Source organism: Bombus terrestris, chromosome 17 (genome assembly GCF_910591885.1).
Source record: "Bombus terrestris chromosome 17, iyBomTerr1.2, whole genome shotgun sequence".
Lineage (NCBI taxonomy): Eukaryota > Metazoa > Arthropoda > Insecta > Hymenoptera > Apidae > Bombus > Bombus terrestris.
The window spans coordinates 9,191,399-9,210,886 of record NC_063285.1 but is presented as its reverse complement, the minus strand read 5'-3'; the positions used below and the strand labels follow the sequence as shown (position 1 = coordinate 9,210,886).

Genomic DNA, 19,488 nt, shown 5'->3' with positions numbered 1-19,488 from the left:
TTTAAATTATCAGATTCTTATCTAGATTCGTTCATGAAAGACGTAATTCATCACGTCAAAGCAGCAAATTTTCTTACTTTTGAAATATTTTAATTTCCTTTCTACAACACATTTTCCCACAAGGTAATCGTGTTCCTCTGATTTTTGCTAAATATTGCGAGAAACACGTTTTTAATAATTAAGCAAAAAAGCATTTTTTTCTTCGTTAAGACAAATATTTGCTCGGCGAATTAATTCTTGCATGTATTTTCAATCTTAATATTACTCCTTACGTCCTTCTACTCTTGTAAATAACAGATTTATTTCGCATGTTTCAAAATTCGTCTTCTGCAAGCGGGAGATATTTAATATCTTAAGACTTTTCCTCCAGTACGCTTATCAAACGATATCGTATTACCAGTCATTGAAATCACCAGTTGAATGTAGTGACTTTCCTCGTTGGTAGATAAATTACGAACTTTAGTGCATCTGTGAAAAATCTTAAACCATATAAATTAAATAATAGAATGCGCATTTATTAATAATAATAATAATTTATAATAATTAAATAATAGAATTTATTTAGAATAATTAAATAATAGAATTTATTTAGAATAATTAAATAACAGAATGCGCATGATATGAAAAGATTTATAAAGTATCCGAGGTAAGGCGTTCGTTTCACTTAATTTGTTACCTTTGGTTTCAAATTTTCTAGAATTTAGTGTAAAAAATCCCTTGAAATAAAATCAAGCCAAATGAGGAAGTATTACGTTCTTGTTCGCTAAGAAATCAACGCTTCATCGTTGAAAAACGGTACTGTTATTAAAAGTTTAAAAATTGTCAAAAAATAATAAAGTACGCAAAACAATTAGGATATATGCAGTAAAGTACACAAATGGGATACACTGGGGAAAATAATCGACTCGATTTATAAAAAGCAATATATTTACATTTATACATATTTATATTACATTTTGCTAAAGTTTCGGACCTTTATAGTAAACGGTAAATTTTTTATTTCACACGACGAGTATACGCGTCAATCGTACCAAAATGAAGTTCAGGAATGACGTGTGTACATGTCGAACGCAGTTAACCGGTTAGTGGCAGATCAAACAAACTTTGATGTAAGCATGTAACTGTACGTAAATATCGGCTGCTTTAGCAGGCATCTATTACCATAAATAACTATTTAATTTTTTATATTATGTAATATATTGTATTTATATAAATAGTAATATTATGCTGTAACTTATTCCTACCTTGCTCCTTGTAAACATTAAATTATAATAATGTGATGCAACACGAGTTCTAATCTTGTTAATTTATAAATCTTAACTTAACTTAAAAACTTTCCGAGACCTTAAGGACCAGATATACCTTCATTTATAACTTCGTTTATTAATTACCGTACTTTAATAGAGCAACTCTATCGCGCAACTTCATCGAGTCTAAACTAAGATCCTCGACACGTTACGCGATGCTTTACGCGACGCTTTTGTCGCATTTAGAATAATCGACGATTATGATTGTCCCTGAAACGTATGTGCCTAGAATAAAGAATCGCTAATAATGCATCACGCTAGACAAATCTACGAAATTTCTTACATAGAAAGGCTCAGACGTCTTGGTCATTTCTTTTTTCTTATCTCTGCACGTCGTTCGCCGCCTGCTCCAATATCGCGTAGATTTCCGATTATGGTTTTTTTAGTCTCCTTATTGGCGTTACTGTTCCATAAACACAAACGCTACGATTATATTACTCCCTTTGTTCGGACAAGTCTATGATACTTCTTTTTCAACGACGTTTAAGGATATTCGCGGATTTTGTGTAACGGGACCTGTTCATTTTCGACGAATAATTCTCGAACGGTTCTGCGCGCTGTTACTATGTGTAAAATCAGACAGACGTTTTTCAGGAAGAAGGTGGTGCAATTGATAATCGCGGAAAATATTTTGGAAGAAAAGAATGCGTTCACGCAGAGAAAACAGAAGATCGTTCGAATTACGCAAGATCAATAGGAAATTTAATTGTTCTGCATACATGATTTAAACCAGTTGTTGGTATAAAAATGTGACGTTAAAAGACGTAAACACGTATGTAAATCTTCGCTTGACTCTCGAACTTTTACGTCTCGTCTTGTCTCCGAGCATAAAGGTATTTAACGTACGTACGGGCACGTTTAACACGACATTAAAAGCAGAGATGACAGGCGTCGATAACCTGTCTCTCGCCTTACTTTGAAATTTGAGAAATCTCGTGGCAATAAAAGAACACGATTGTATCGATTTTTGGCGCAAATACGATTTTTTGCGAACGTATTCTTTCTCGTCCTGAATTCTTTATAAATTCAACGCGAATATACGCTTCGTTCGTATCTGTTCATTTCGGAATTTTTCCCCCTGTATTCTTCCACGATTTTGTTATTCTCGTTTAGTAACGCATGATTGCAATCGAGTAAAACGTCGAATAAATCATTCGCTCCCTCGTTCGATTTCTAAAAATAAAACGATATTCTGTTATTATCGGTTTCGTCATCTCTTTCCTGAAACTATTTGCCTAAACGATCATGGTATTCGCTTAACTCATCAAGCACCAACCGTTAATGTCTCATCCATTAATTATAATATATATTATATGCAATATATTTTTGAAATCGATATTTATAATATACAAAGCATATGTGTATTTATATATTTATATATTAATTGGATATTTATATATTTATTATATTTATCAATTTTTATAGTTTCACGTGTCATATTTTATACATTATAAATATCAATTTCGTTGTATCTGATAAAATCGTAAAGCTATAGTAAAGTAAAGTAAAGTAAAGTCTAGATGGAAGAAACAAGGTGAATAAGATGTCGAACGAATCTTTGGCATTCTCTTTCGTTGTTCGAAAATACAATTCGATAACTCAAGTTGATTGAAACAGATCGCAAATGGTTCGATGAATGTTCCACTGATTTAGACGCATAAATAACACTTGAATGCGATTCAGACAGGATAACACATGATAAAATCGTCGAATCGGAACAGACAAGATCGCTAGGATTGTTTCTGCAGCGGCCTTTTTGTTTGGGAACAGGTGATAAAGGAAAAAAGCCACGTAGGAATAAAAAGTGAATTGCTTACAGGATTTAATAATCTCTTTTTCTTTAATGAAACCTGCTTTTCTACTGCGTCGTGTAATTCATGTAGGTCAAACATAATTTATGGCAACATTGTTCCTTCTTTCCCCGGAGGTAAAGATGTTTTGATCGTCTTTCGTTTCTGAATTGTGATATTCCATTGCCGATAGTATCGTTATGCGGTTCTTGCTTTCACAACATCATTGGGGAAATGTTTGGATCGTCGTAGAAAAGCGAGAGATGCGACACACGGTTCCGTACGAACGCGTGCAATAAAAATAAAGTAAAAAATAAAACTGGTAAATTTCCAAAAATCCGATTACAGAATATCTTTTGTTCCTCACGTCGTTTCTTGTGTCAAGTACCCGTCCTTATGGATATTGTATAACAGCTGCAATTAGATAAAATTTTTCGTGCAAACGTGAAATTTGAATTTAATGTGTTGAAAAAATCAGATTTAGGTTATAGTACAATTTATGTTAAAGACTATTGCAACAGAGTTACAAAGTCTGAAAGCAAAATTCGACCATTATGTACTTTCGTTTCTTAAATCTATCGATTTATCTAATGAGCTACTCATTTATTAATAATTTAAAATGTTGTTCAGCCGTCGATATATCCTCTTCGATTTCAAGCATACGATATTTCATGTGTCAAAGGAGGAAGAGAAAATTCAATGGAAATGATATCATAAACTGCTGTTTTTCTTCCCTGAACGTTTATATTTTTCATTTCGTATTATATAAACTCGTTTCGCGAACAACATTGAATTAGGTAGCAATGAGACTAACGGTTCTCTTTGGAATATACTTTGCTTGCAATAAATAATTATATTTTTCGTATGATTTTCTCACGCTTTTTTCATTCCTATGAACTTGTGATTTACTATTTGCAACTCAATTGTATAGTTGATCATAAAATTATTTTTTAGAAAGGTCGTAAATATTCGAAAATATTGATTAATATTTCCATAACCTTTCTCCTCTTTTTCTTTTTCTTTTTTTTTTGCAGTTATGATTGACTAATTGACTAATAATTCAATTTAACGTATTCCAACGACTCCAAATACAATGTAAAAGACAGAAAAGTCAAAGGGCAACATATTTATTGTGCGTCTAATTAGGTACGTGAAATATCTTTTTATTGTCAAATGCAATCTAATGAATAACATATAATTTAAGAAGAAGTTCTTTGCATATATTTTTTAGCTTGTTATAGGTCGCTGCTCTAAGTGGAGGATGAATAAATTTATTCGTTTAGTATATCTAATTATGCGCAGCTGGATCATTGATCTTCCTATAACAGATAATACATCACCGTTCGTTGGAAGAGGAAAACAGTGTATAATATTGTCTTCTCGTTTTAACTACGAGGCGAAAGTCTTAAGATACACGAATGCAAAACGAGTTATTCGATATCGTAGAAAAATATCGAAGCAACGATACAATTAAGTTCTTCAATTATATCGCACATTTAATGCTCTTTTGATTCCTATGATCTGTCATAGAATTCAAATAAAAATGCAAGGAAATCAGATACAATATGAAACTGTATACGTGCTATAAGATTCCTTTATAATGACTATCATCGTGTTTCAATAACAGGATAAGAAAACACAGGAGGAAACTGTCTTTACATTTTTTCCATTTTCCTATCTTCATGAATAATGTACATTTAACCTTCAAAAAATGAGGGGGAACATTTGAGCTAAAATTATTTCAAACAGCTTCTTTAAAGGTGGTAGAAAATAAAACAGGATCTTATCTCTGCTCATATTTATTTTGGAGAAACGACGAGCGAAGTTCTGGCAGAAGATACAGGATGAAAGTACTAACGATTCGATTTAACATTAATATTATTCTCCCCGCTTTTTCTGTTTTATACATTTGCATACATTTTATATATTTAAACACTAAAGCTACAGAAGAAATTAGTCGTGTATTTTATTAATACAGAGGTATGTTTTATTGATACGAGCGCTAGAAAAAAAGATATTATATTCCATTAAAATGCCTATCTTCGTCAATAAGTGAGACAAACATTTTACTGAAAGTTGAAATAACACGAAGGCAAAGGTATAGCGTGGGGTTTCAACTAGCGATCGACTTGTGTGAGTTGTTCTTCTTCCCACCTTCAACCTCCATGATTAATCCTACCACCAGAGACTGAATCATATATAAGTATCATGTGCAAGAGTTCTACAATCGCAGTTTAATCGTGGCTGACCCGTTCAGGTGAATATCTGGCGTGTTTACAGTATCTGCGAGTAGCGATAAACATAAGTAAATATAAAACGTGAACATTCATCGTCTTACAATGAAAGGTTAGTGGTCAGCTACGGTTTACATTGGCTGTAATTGTCCAATTTTCAAATTTCCGAAAACGTCCAAGTACAATATTTTCTCTTAACTATAACTTTATTACTTGAGAAGCTCGGTCCAAGTTCGTTATCGTTGTAAAGGCAGTAAAGAACGATCGATACGATTGTTGGAAAGGTTTCTGCTTCTTAAAGTCTTTTTCAAAACGCGTTCCGCTTGCGTTCAATCTTTATAAGATTTTGTTGACAATTGCGATAATTGCAAGACAATGAAAGCTAATCGGCAAAATCAAATATTCAATTTTTAGACAGAATTTTGGGAAGTTTGTTGTTTCATGAAGTTTTACATTCAATACATAAATGTGGTTCTACTGTATCTGATTCTTCTATAAATAGATATCAGTCAATGAAATATCGATCGATATTATAACTTGAAAAAGAGCTTCAGAGAGGTTTCCATTTTGCAAAATTTGTTGAAAGGCTGTAAAATTTACATCGTATGTTCTAATTATAATTTTAAATTTCTCTTCTATAGCTATGCATCAACTACTGATCTGTCTGTTCGTTGTCATGACAATCGTCTACTCGCTTGCCCGACCCGATGACTTGACCCTGAACGTATTTTCCAAAGATCTTTCCTCTACAGACAAATACCCAGCTAAATTTGACAAAATCAATGTAGATGAAATTCTGAACAGTGATCGCTTGTTGGTTAATTATTTGAAGTGTTTCTTAGGTGAAGCAAGATGCACTTCTGACGGAAATGATTTCAAACGTAAGTGATAATACGTATTCGCTATTAATCGTATTAATCATATTCTACACAAAAGAACTACTTTGATTCTACTTTGATTCTGCTTTGAATACGTGTTCAAATAATTTCTTATTGTTATTGCAATTTGTCATAAGAATCACATTGTCACTAGTTTTATTTTTACTCTCAATACCTTCATATTATCAGCTATAACGTTATGAGAAATAAAGCTTTTGTACACACATATTCTACACAAAAGAATTAATATAATTAATAATAATTGTGTACTCTATTAGTAGAATATCTACTTTGATTCTGCTTTGAATATGTGCTCAAATAATTTCTTATTGTTATTGCAATTTGTCATAAGAATCACATTGTCACTAGTTTTATTTTTACTCTCAATACCTTCATATTATCAGCTATAACGTTATGAGAAATAAAGCTTTTGTACACACATATTCTACACAAAAGAATTAATATAATTAATAATAATTGTGTACTCTATTAGTAGAATATCTACTTTGATTCTGCTTTGAATATGTGCTCAAATAATTTCTTATTGTTATTGCAATTTGTCATAAGAATCACATTGTCACTAGTTTTATTTTTACTCTCAATACCTTCATATTATCAGCTATAATGTTATGAGAAATAAAGCTTTTGTACACACATATTCTACGCAAAAGAATTAATATAATTAATAATAATTGTGTACTCTATTAGTAGAATATCTACTTTGATTATGTGCTCAAATAGTTTCTTATTGTTATTGCAATTTGTCATAAGAATCATATTGTCACTAGTTTTATTTTTACTCTCAATACCTTCATATTATCAGCTTCATTGTATTAACGTGTTAATTCAATCATTTCCATATAATATATATCTACTATCATAAATGAAACGTGAAGCAAATAATTGCACTTACACATCAACTATCCATTTCTTTCTCCAAATTTCTAATCTATCGTTTAAGGACAAGATCAATTTGATATATCTTTTCAAGCACAATACTCTTTGACATTTTATATTATTTCTCTTTCGTTAACAGAGATATATATGTATGCAATTGATCAGTAAGCAAACCATCGCCGAAATGTTGTTATCCTCCATTATTCTGCAATACCTTTAGTTCCCATGTTTCAGAGAAACAGTATTGCAAAATAATGTTTCTGTTTTCAATTTTCAGAGATATTGCCCGAAGCTCTGGCCACCGAATGCGCGAGATGTACTGAAAAGCAAAGAGAGAATGTCAACAAGGTGGTCATCTTTTTAATCACAAAGAAGCCAGAAATGTGGGAGAGAATGATGAACAAATTCGACCCTGAAAAGAAATACAGACATAAATACGAGGAGCAAGTGATGAAGCTGGTTGTAGGAATTATTTAAATATAATTATTCGAACATAGGGGATTCGATCTTATAATTGTTTATGAGCAAATACAATTACCCATTAAAAAAATAAGCTCATAAACGACGTAATGATCGAATGTAGCGGACGTAGTATTTATTTGTATATGCAAAGCAAGCGAAAACAAAAAAAAAAAACAAAGTAATGTCGAGACGACGAACATGTAATTTTATAATGCGAGGGAAATAAAAATTGATTTGAACAAACAAGTTTGTATTTATTTTCAAAAAACAAACATTCCCAGGAAACATTGGTTGCGTTAGCCGGCACTCGTTGTTCGTACCTTCCTGTTTTCGATTTCGCGTACGAAAACAGCTTGATTTCGAGTGATTTCGTATTCTTCGAGTGACTTTTACTCGGGTCGTTGTATCATTTTCAACTTTCAACCACTTTGGAACATCAAGCGACTTCAAAACAGCCCGTTGCATAATTACGAAAGTGATCTTGATAATTTTAATAAACGCGACGTCGATATTACGCTGTAATTTTCCTCGTGTCCAATAATTATTAACATAAGACGTTATGTGTGTTGCAATTGAAGTGTACTTAGATATTAGACGAGCGCGTAAATTCATAAATGAGTTAAATGAGAGAATATTTTTTATCGAAATATCCTTCATAGTTTCTAGGTTCTCGTAGTACCAGTTTATGGACCTAGTTGTCTTTCAGTGTAGAATTAAAAGAGATACATTTTACTATGACATTGTAATATCGTGGACAAAAGGCCTAAGATATCGGCCGAACCGTATACAATGTTGCGAGAACCGCGGTATCGTTGGGTACATCAATGTATCGTCGATCCTTTCAACTGAACAGTTTCGTCGAAAAGGCCTGCGTGACCCTGGCCACGAGCGTTTTCGGGACACGTGCGCTATAGGGCGGGAAAAAACAAAAGAGACGCTAAAGACAATGTTAGTTAAGACGCAGGCGAGAACGAATGCAAAAGGCGTGCAGTATGAGTTGAGAAGTGAGAGCGTGCGAGCGGAGAAGCCAAAAACTAGAGTTGTAGAGTTGTAGAGTTGCTAGCGTTGTAGAGAGATCGAGTTGTTGCGTTATAAAGTAGAATAAGACTTTTGTGTCTTAATTCAAGTTGAACATTTATCGTTCTCTATCCAATTAATCTCTGTTATTTTTATTTATCTTAATAAATAGTATTAGGAGAATTTTAAAAATCTAAATTAACCTAATCCTATCCTTTTTTCCCGATACTACAATATTAAGAAAATTAATCATACAGTAATGCATTATATTCGCAAGTTCCTAGAAAATATTCTTCGAATTTTGCCGCAGGATGTAGAAGAGAATCTTGCTTCCGTATGTGCTTTGCTTCATATGTACATTCTTGAGACTTCGCGGTCCAGCCACTTTAATTCTAATTATATCTAATTATATGGTTAGTTATCTTCTTATAGAAGAATATTTTTCCGCTACCCGTAGTTTGCTGCTAATTAAAAATCATAATCACTTCCTTGATCATTTTAACGGTTATAAGTAAATAAGCATGGAATAAATAGAGTATAATTAAGAGGAAGTCTAATCCTTTGCAGATGAGTGTCTGCAAATAGCTACTCAAGTCTTTTTACCGTTAAGGATGCGTGTCAGCATATGGCCGCCCGAATTTGTTCCGGACAGTTATTTCGAAGTAGTTGGAGTACGTCTATTTTTCGAAGTGATAATCTTATGTGTATGTACACATGGGCATAGTCGTAATCCACAACAGAGACCACACAAGATGGCATCAAAATGTCTACGCATCCTTAATGGGTACCCTCAATAGTCTTAAGGACCCACCAATAAATCTTGGCATTTTTATGGTCCTTCAGACCAAAAACTAGCATCTTCTATTTCCAGTATTCTTTACATTTTTATTTACTATGAGAAGATACGGGAAAGTTAGTTTTCTCACATTCGGTATTTTGCGTTAGCAACTTCCTCTCAAGAACGGCTAAGGACCCTTCCTAGTCCATCAGAGTTCTTGTACCTAATCCCAACCTAACACCAATCTAAGCAATGTCTATCGCCCTCGCTTTCCTATACAAAATTGTCCTTAACGAATCAGCTCATCTCGTGGCCTCAGACACACCCATACGTAGCTTTCCTCCGCCACAACATCGTCACTAAACTACTCAGTCTCTATCTTCAGAATAGTCAACACCTTTTACCAAGTTTCTGCCCTTAAACCAGTCGCGTACTTAACGTATCAGTGTAACTAGGTTTTACATAAAGTTGTTACAGTGGATTGTGATTTACGTGTGTTCATTCAGTGTATATTCCATTGTGATTGCTGAATTCTCTTCCTCTTTTCTTTATTTCCACTCGCCGACAAAGTGAGAGATCCTAGAACAAGAGGTTTGTGAAACTGAAAAGCCATAATTTTTTGTGATAGAATGAATGATAACATCCTTTAATAGAAGACGAATAGATATGATTAATGCTTTGCCACCTTAGTGTTAATGATCCTGACGTGTTATATGCTGTTGGGTCAATCACTTGTCCATTTACTTCTATCTTGATTCTCTCACTTGTTCTTCGTGTTCTTTCTTGTCCCGTTTCTTCTTATGTAATTTATACAAATTTATTAAATCTATGTAAATCTACCTCATTTTGTAGTTGGCAGGCAAAAAGAAGATATATATATGCATATGCAAACTAATTGAAAAACCATCATAACCGTATTATGTACATATTACTTTTTGAACTTTGAAAATTTATATTCTTACAGATATCCATATTTTCATAATCAATTATCATAATTTGAAATTTTGAAATTTCTGACAAATTATTAACAAACATTTCTCCAATATCCTTAATTCTTTCACTAATATCCATACTTTTTAACATATCTTTAAATTTACTTCTATTATGAAAGAAATATAATATTTGGATATTTGGTAACTGTTTTAATACTGTTAATCGCCAAATTATTAGTACATTAACTAATTGATTCTTTCTTAATTTTCTGAAACTCCTTTTTATTGCCAAAGCAAAGTACAACATTCAGATATTCGATGACAAATTTAATATTTTTTATAGCTAAATTATTAGTAAGTTAATTCGATTCTTCCCTTAATTTTCTTTAAACTTTGTTCTATTACCGAAACAAACTATAATATTTCTCTATTCACTGACAGATTTACTGTTCCCAATATTATTCCAATATTATATTCAAATATCGTATCATATAATGACAGACAAAGTACAGAGTGGATATTACAATTGCATGTAACAATTTCTTGTATTCGACATTCTGGAGATCATGTGACGACCTTACCAATTTTGTGGCATAAATGATGGTATTGATTCAATATAGTAGTTATGTAAATTGTAATTAAAGTCTTCTATGAAGTTATAAATAGAATATTGAATAGATTTTATACTTACAAATATTTCCGCCTCAGAAAATTGCAATATAGTTTATAGATAATTCCGACACAGCAGTAAAGAGACCAAAATCGCAACCAAATGAACAAGAAAACTAGCAGAAAAGAAACAAAAGAACCAAAGAAAAGATCAAAAAGATTCACAAAAGTTGCTTCAAAGTAGTATGTCAACATTTATAAACCTTGTATGACGTCTTTTGTTTCGTCTTAGGTGATACGATGTTCTACAATATCTTGAAATATCACACAATGTCCTATGATGAAAGGAAAGAGAATTTTATATATAATTTATATATTACATATTACAATACATATTATATATAGTAATATATAGTAGTATATAGCGGTATATAGTAATATAATAATAGGTTATAAATTAAGGGCTGTATAATTTTTAGGTTACTATCATTTTTCAAATAGTAGTATTCAAAAAAATTAATATTTGTATCGTTTTAGTCAGTAAACGCATAAGTTAATTATGTCATAAATTAATATTATTTATAAATAAGATATCTACATTACAAATACAAAATCCTATATGTCTTATTAAAAAACAGTACATAATCTGTATTACATAAAAAGAATACAATAACTTACGTAGGAAATTCATTTGTTCATGAATTATAGAATTTTGTATGAAGATAAATATCGAGAAAATACAGTACCATGATACTAGCAGAACAGAATACTGTTAACACACAATAACGTAATAAATACGTGTTTAATGTATCTGCGCCCTGGTGACAAAATTAGAAATTACAATTTGAAATTACCCCATTTCGCGGGGAGTAATATTAAAAAGTGGAAGCAACTGTAAACAATTCGTTACCATAAATGTGAAGAATTTAATACACATTTATATTTCATCACTTTAAAATGGTGAGAATGTTAACTTGTATTGTTCTGTACTCATGGTTATGGACATATTGCAGATAAATTATGGCCATTAGTATTCTCTTGTTTATTCTAATGCTTCAGGTTGTTCAAAAAATCATTGAAACAATCTAACTATGTCCTATGATATAGGTAATAATAGGTATATAATAATAAAGTGAGTACTCCGCAATATGTTAACAAAATTTATAGTGATTTATTGTATTTCCATGTAAATAGACGGATATTGAAATAAATTTAACGAAAACCAGGATGGTGGCCGGGCACTGATAGGAGATGATACGTTCCTGAATCAAACATATCTGCTGGTAAATCTTGAAATAAATATTTGATGCCGTGTCATATTGGAAGTAGCAACTGACAAGAGCTTATCGTAAGAGTGAAAGATTTAATATACAACATGGGGTGGCTTCAAAATAGTAAGAATTTTAATTTGATTTATTCATAATCTAGAATAATTTATATTGATTTTTCATTTTTCGATGTAAATGAATAGTTACTAATTTCCAATGTAAGTCATATACATAGAGAAACACAAATCACATATTATTGGAATAACATTCTTTTTCTTTTCACTCCCCTTAACTTTTTTTCTTAATAAGATATTTCCGTAACTTCTTTTCGCTTTATTTGTCTTTTCTTTCTTTCCTTATCCTTTTTTTCATACATCGAACTATGCCCATTAATGAAATATAAGTTCGACAATCGTCTGATTTTATCAAATAATAATTTTAAGATATTTTATTTTCATTCTTCTAAACTATATTAGCTTACTCGTGTTTAATTTCTACGCGTCTCCCCGCGTTTAACTCTAACGTGTTATTACTTTTTTTTTACTTCGAATTTTGATATCGAATTGTTAAAAACATATCCCTTCGTGCACGTTTGACTTTTCGGTGACCTTCCCCACTCCTGGACAATCGAACTTCGATATATAAATCGCGTTACGGAGGTCATTCTAGCAACCGAAAACCTAAGCGGTTAGACGTACGTGCCAGGGTGACGGGTATTACTTTTATTATTCTACGCAATACTTAGTTTTCTACCATCCAAACTCATTCTACTATTAACTTCATTTAATTAACTAATATTTTTATTCATTAATTTATTTTATAATATAGTATTAGGTTGTTATTTCTTTTTCCTTCGGTTACATTTTAGTTATCCCATTTGTCAATAGTTCGTACAATGAGTTTTCAGAAACTCTTTGATCACTGCTTCATTTTATATAATTTATTGCTGTTTGTTCATGCACTTTGTTCTTTTTATACATTTATTTTAATTTTTTGGTCTTCTTCTGTTCCCAGGTTACGGTTTTATTGCGAGGAAAACATGGAGACGTTAGAGAGATGCCAGAAAATTCGTAAGGACGTCATGATGGTACTAATGATCAATCTGAGAGATTCTTCTGCAAATACGGTAATATTTAATTTATTCTAATGAAAGTAGATGTTTTCATACATTTTCATAACGTTTCCTCTTTAGTGGATGGTTAATAATATTTATTTATTTAATATAATATTTATTTAATCGATATGCGTTCTTACAAAAAATTCGTAATATCATCGCCATGAGTACGTGATGTAACAGAATTGCAAATAATTTTATGATCCACTAAGGGTACAAAAATGAAGATAGACGAGATTAATCACTTTATTTATTTCGAACATATTAAGTAAATTTTTTGTTTCAAATAAGTTAAATGAATAGTTTTATTGCTTGACATTAACATTAAATTCTTTAAAGTTCTACTTAAGTGAGAAATTAAAATAACTTTTACATTTTGCTGCATTTTCGCGAATTTTCCATGATAATAGTGCCATTTCGATCTTTTTCTGCCAGATATCTTAAACTAACAAAAAGTGCACTCCATATTTGATTAATACGAAATACTTTTGAAACTCTAATAACGGATATTCAGAGTTACAATTTTTACAAATTGGGTGCATTGCAAAATACTCATGGACATTTAGTACGTATTAAAAAATAGTTTATAATGTATAACTATATTATATACTATATTGACTGTGTTATATAATATATTGATTGTGTTATATAATATATTGATTGTGTTACATAATATATTGACTGTGTTATATAATATATCGATTGTGTTACATAATATATTGACTGTGTTATATAATATATTGATTGTGTTACATAATATATTGACTGTGTTATATAATATATTGATTATGTTATATAATACATTGATTATGTTATATAATACATCGATTATGTTATATAATACATTGATTATGTTATATAATACATTGATTATGTTATATAATACATTGATTATGTTATATAATATATTGACTATGTTATATAATATAACGGCATATTTTATATTCTTAATAATATGATATTTTGTTGTGGGGGCTAAAGGAATATTAGTTCATAGTTTTGAAAAAGCAGTATTTTCATAAATAAACACGCGGTAGGAAGAGGAAAGCTAATGATACAAAAAAATGATACAGAATATTTTGTTTCTTTCTTTTCCCCCATTCCCTCTCATAAAGCTTTTTTACAGAGAATTTTTGTGATCGCGCGCAATGCGATTGGTAGACTCAGTGTTTGCTCGTTATAATTACTTTTAATATTCTTCAGAGCACCACAGCTCTCATTAAATTTAATTATAATGATCCACCCGCGAAATTAGAGTCAGTGTTTTCGCCGGTTATTACTTGAGCGGACGCGTTACTGGTCTTTTATTTTTCTTTTTTTTTATGTATCTTTTTTATTCGCTTTCGGTAGTAGAGTCGCAGGTCTCGCAAGAGGATGAAGCGCAGATATTGAACCTCAAGAATGTAAGTATTTTTGTATATTGCACTGTAATTTATTCTATTGCTCGTATTTAACTCGAACTACTATTAATTTCTATTAAAATAAAAATTTAAAATTTCGGTATTGAAATATACAATAAAAATGTTTAACTTTTGTTAGTAATTAAACTTTATAAAAATTTCGATCCTTTTTTGTATAAAAATTTCAAGTTTGCATGAAATTTGAATTGAAGTTTTTTAATAATCAGAAGTATGTTTTTAAGAACAAATTAGAATATTCCATGTTTTGTTACAGTTTTCTTCAGTATGGAATTGCACGGCTCCTCCTTGGCAATGGTCTTCACGATGACTTCCCTACCAAAGCATCGATGATCCTGTTCCTCGCATCTAATGGTGAGTCGCATGCATTTTTGTTCCTCTGGTCACTCAATCATGTCGTAGGATGATTGGTCCGAATCGGCACGGGTGACTGGTTGTATTATGTTGTTTTGACGAGCATAATGACCGCGGGTATAATACTCGCGAGTAGTAACAATTTTTGACTGTTTTATGTATTAGCTCAGGATAGGTTTTCTTGTATGTCGCGGTTTTAGAGATTGAAAATAATGCATTAATATATAAGAAATTTGTACAAAGAATATAATGTTGATACATATTCGTTACGATTATTTATATAATTATATTCAAATAAATAGCGAAATGATTTTGTTTAACTACTTTATAGCGGAGAAGTCTGATTTCCTCAGATTTCGTTTCAATTATCAACATTATTTTAAGGCTTATGATGATTAGATTTAATTTTTATCTTCCATTTTACGATGGCATAGAACAAATGCATTATTTGTATTTTATGTTCAGTATTATTTCTGTTATATGTGAAATATGAAAGTATGAGTATATCTTTCCGTTAAAATGTATCAAATTTCATATGCAAGAAGACACTTCGCGAGAGGTAGATTTCGGAATCAAAACAAGTTTTGAACCTTTCTTCTTGTATTTCCAATGTATGTTTTGATAAGGGAATCGCCTCAGGTTATTTTTTTATTTTTTACATTATTCGCTTAGATATAAAATTATTAATTGTACATTTAGCATAGGATTTTTAGATTTAAGCCTTTCCATGTTCATTGCCAGGACCTCATTTACGTGCCCAGATGCTACTTAAATGAGAGAAAGGCAATGAGCATGATGATTAGCTGATGTTGCGCGGCAAATCGGGTGCCGACGGCGTCCCGGGACGTCTAGTAGGGGATTTAGGTTCCAAAGGGCATGGCGCCCGAAGAAAGAAGAGGCCATGTGCCGAAGAGGCCCGACAAATTGTCATGGAAGAGGGCAACTACTAATATATTGTAATTATAATTAATTACAATATGTTTCTTGTTACTACTATGTCACTATGCTCGCTGTTAGTATTTTTATATTTTATCATCTTGGTCGATCTATATGTCGACCCTCTACCAGATTGGGCAACTCGCGGATTTTTTATTAGTATTGCGAAAAATTACTGATTACGATTCGAACTTACGTTGTAACAGAAAGATATTCGAGTTTATTTTAGCGTTGTAAATTATGATATTGCGATTGCCTTCAGCAATTTTTATCATAAATTCTTCGGAATTTTTTAGAGCGTTGATACATATTAGAGTTTTTCTTGTACGCTTTAAAGCTTTTTCCTTCGATTAATGTTAGATTTACAAGTCTTATTAACTTTATAGTATTGCAGTTTGTTTTAGTACGATATTTGAAATAGATTTTTCTTCCTATATGAATATTAATCTTGTTTTTGCTTTAAGAATTATTATTTCGGTATTTTATCGTGGTTATTTAGTAAGCTTTCTAGTTAGAGTTGCGTTAATGAATGACCGTGTTTTTGAAAGTAGTGTCGCAACTATATCATGCCCAATCTTCTTCCACTGGACTGTGGAACCACGTTCCTGCTTCTGGATCATCAGATGCAGATTCATCAGTAGCCTATCACATGGCTACACTGGAATCCTTATTAGTGTTGCGAACATGTAAATTTGAGTGCATTGAGAGCGGGAATTTTCTGTTTCTTTTTGCCAACGATAAATTTATTAACCTTGCAAAAATAACAAAAGCACTCGTCGCGATTTGCATTGTAAAATTTCTTTTTTATAGCTACGTATAATAAATTAGAGTTGCGAAATAAAATGGATATTCCACTTATGGCTGTTCGGTTAATACGAATGGTCCATGGCTTTTCTGGCTTGTAGAGTCATTTCTTTTTCTGTTTATGATTGAAAATACTGCTAAGATATGTTGTTGTTTGTTAAACAATGAATATTTTTGGATGGGATGGAGTCTTATTAAATAATTTCATATTGCATTTAGGGGGGGGGAGGGTCTAAGGTTAATTCGTAAAAAATAAGGCATGTTTTTGTGAATTATTTGTGACGATACAGTTAAAATCTTTTTATTAAAACCAATAGTCCATTTAAGTATGACGTTCGAAGAATATTGTATAAAATTTTCACGAAGAAATATTTAAAAATACGGCAATGGTAGTAATTATTCGGACGTGTCTCGGAAAAAAGTAGAGTTGCTCGTAACTTGGCGCTGGATCATCTGATATCAAAAAATCAAAGTTCATTCGTTAGGTAACAGTCTCCCCCAGATAACTCGTGAACGGTTTTTCGAAATTTCAATTTTTCACTTTTTTTGAAACACTTTGAAGAGAAAATTAGCCGATTTTGCGAAAATTTGTTCAAAATGTTCCAAAAAAGTGAAAAATTGATATTTCGAAAAACCGTCCAAACGTTATCTGGGGGGAAACTGTTACCTAACGAAATGAACTTTGATTTCTCGATTTCAGATAATCCAGTGTCAAGATAGGAGCAACTCTACTTTTTTTCCGAGACACGTCCGAATAATTGCTCTGCCATTGCCGTATTTTTTAATATTTCACCGTGAAATTTTTATACAATATTTTTCGAATGCCATACTTTAATGTACTATTGGTTTTAATAAAGAGATTTTTTAACTATGTCGTCACAAATAATTCACAAAAAACATGCCTTATTTTTGTACGAATTAACCTTAGCCCCTCTTAAGGAAAAGTAAAAAAACATAGTCAAAAAGAAAAAAAAAGATATTTTTATACATTATCATACTATTAATTTATTTGAAAAATACATAAATAAGAATGATCGGTATATCTTTTTAGAATTAATAACCTGAATATTCGTTATTATAAAATTTATCTTAAACAACAAATATAAATTGGTTATTAATCAGTTTGGTAAATGAAGTTGTTACAAGATCGTTATCAAATTAAACGTCATTGGATCGTTAAGAAATAAACCGAGTGATTTTTATCTGTTCTTTCTTCATCTTAGAACTTCACTTCAATGAAAAACCCAAGTTAAATTTAGATTCAAATTTTTCAATTCAAATCCTTAGATTGAAACTCGTGTCTTGATAGTTTGATATTTTCTTGTGTCTAATATATCTACCTTCCATGTCCTTTTTTTAATCTACTAATCCAATAAGTGAGTATGTTCCAGATTGATTAACTTGTAGGAAGTATAAATTATGCATATGGAATTTTAATGACTTCTCAAATACGTATGAACAAACGACTAGGAAATGGAGTAGTATGGATTTTAAAAAAATTATTTAAAGAGAAGAAACATGTATGAAGAAGTCATATTTGAGTCCCTTCTATTGGTACCTACTATATATATATTTATAGAATTGTATTAATTTTTGTATGGTTTAAATTTATTTTAGGATATTGTGAAATCGACGGAAGGACACTCACGTCCCACGCGTGCCCTATATAATGCTCTATACAATAGGAAATACAATTTCCCATTCCATCCCTTTATGATATTTAGATTTTTATATAAATATAAAATCAGATATAAAATCTTATAAAATCAGATATAAAATCAAATATAAAATCTTTTTTATATCAGACCCCCATAGATAGACTTCAACTAGACTTTAAAATTTTCTGGTTAGAACTTATAAAAGAACCTTCAGAATCCTGGCCAGTAGGGTTAATAGAGAAACCTTCAAATTTCTCACAAGTAGGATTTAAAAAGATATCAAGACTAGTGATAGTTAGAATCCATAAAAATCCCGTTCACGTCTCTGATAGATAGGACCTGTAAAAGAATGTTTTATTTTGTTGAAACTAATTTAAATTCAAGTTTGTTTCAGAAATTTCTACAAAACTACTTGGAAGATACAAAGTACTTACAGATGTATAAAGAAGAATTTCACTGTGCACAACACTGAAGATATTATTTTGCAATGTTTATAAAAGTAAATTCTCTTCGTCCCTTTATTATGTTTAAATATATGGTAGTTAGAATTCATGGGAATTGTTGTAATAGGTAGAATATAGAAGGGGTCTTGAAATTCGTAAAACTGTATTATGCTGTTTTCAGATGTTTCTAATGCTTTCAATGCTTTCAATGGTTTTCATGCTTGTAGTTAAATTTGTATTAAGCGCATGCGTAATTGCAAGTGGTATGTGAATGATGAAGAAAATTAGTATATTTCTTCATGATGCACATTTTCCATTTTTTAAAGCACTGTTAAGCGCCAAGCATTCATTTCTTTGACAGCTAAGATGTAAGAAGAATATACTGTCTCTTAAAGAAATATAATTTAGTTTAAGATGTAAATAATTTAGTTTGTCTCTTACTTTTAGCTGTCAAAATCGGTTTAGTTTCTCGCGTCGGTTTTCTTAAAGTTCCTTTTGGCTTGTAGTTTGCGTAAGAACCGAAAGGTTTCGCAAACGTACACAAAAAGTAAAATTTGCTGTAATTTTTTCTATACAAATTGAATGTTTT

General features: G+C 31.2%; 4 long non-coding RNA genes across 5 annotated transcripts; 1 reads left to right on the top strand and 3 right to left on the bottom strand.

Moving 5' to 3' along the window:
- Nucleotides 1-909: 909 nt before the first annotated feature.
- LOC125386725 lies at nt 910-3,738 on the bottom strand. Its single transcript, XR_007227109.1, has 2 exons — nt 1,245-3,738; nt 910-1,154 (listed from the first exon to the last, which is right to left on the bottom strand). It is a non-coding gene; the product is annotated as an uncharacterized LOC125386725 (long non-coding RNA).
- Nucleotides 3,739-4,880: 1,142 nt separating this feature from the next.
- On the bottom strand, nt 4,881-11,739 carry LOC100650462. Of its 2 annotated transcripts, none has more exons than XR_132327.4 (5): nt 11,583-11,739; nt 11,168-11,239; nt 10,987-11,080; nt 10,049-10,160; nt 4,881-9,942 (listed from the first exon to the last, which is right to left on the bottom strand). It is a non-coding gene; the product is annotated as an uncharacterized LOC100650462 (long non-coding RNA). The 2 variants fall into 2 exon arrangements; XR_132326.4 differs by having other exon boundaries at nt 10,049-10,157.
- A 1,028-nt stretch (nt 11,740-12,767) lies between these two features.
- On the top strand, nt 12,768-15,438 carry LOC110120020. The gene is made up of 4 exons (XR_007227110.1): nt 12,768-12,885; nt 13,187-13,298; nt 14,413-14,689; nt 14,961-15,438. It is a non-coding gene; the product is annotated as an uncharacterized LOC110120020 (long non-coding RNA).
- Nucleotides 15,439-17,777: 2,339 nt separating this feature from the next.
- Nucleotides 17,778-19,031, bottom strand: LOC105666660. Its single transcript, XR_001099473.3, has 2 exons — nt 18,891-19,031; nt 17,778-18,795 (listed from the first exon to the last, which is right to left on the bottom strand). It is a non-coding gene; the product is annotated as an uncharacterized LOC105666660 (long non-coding RNA).
- Between the last annotated feature and the right edge of the window lie 457 nt (nt 19,032-19,488).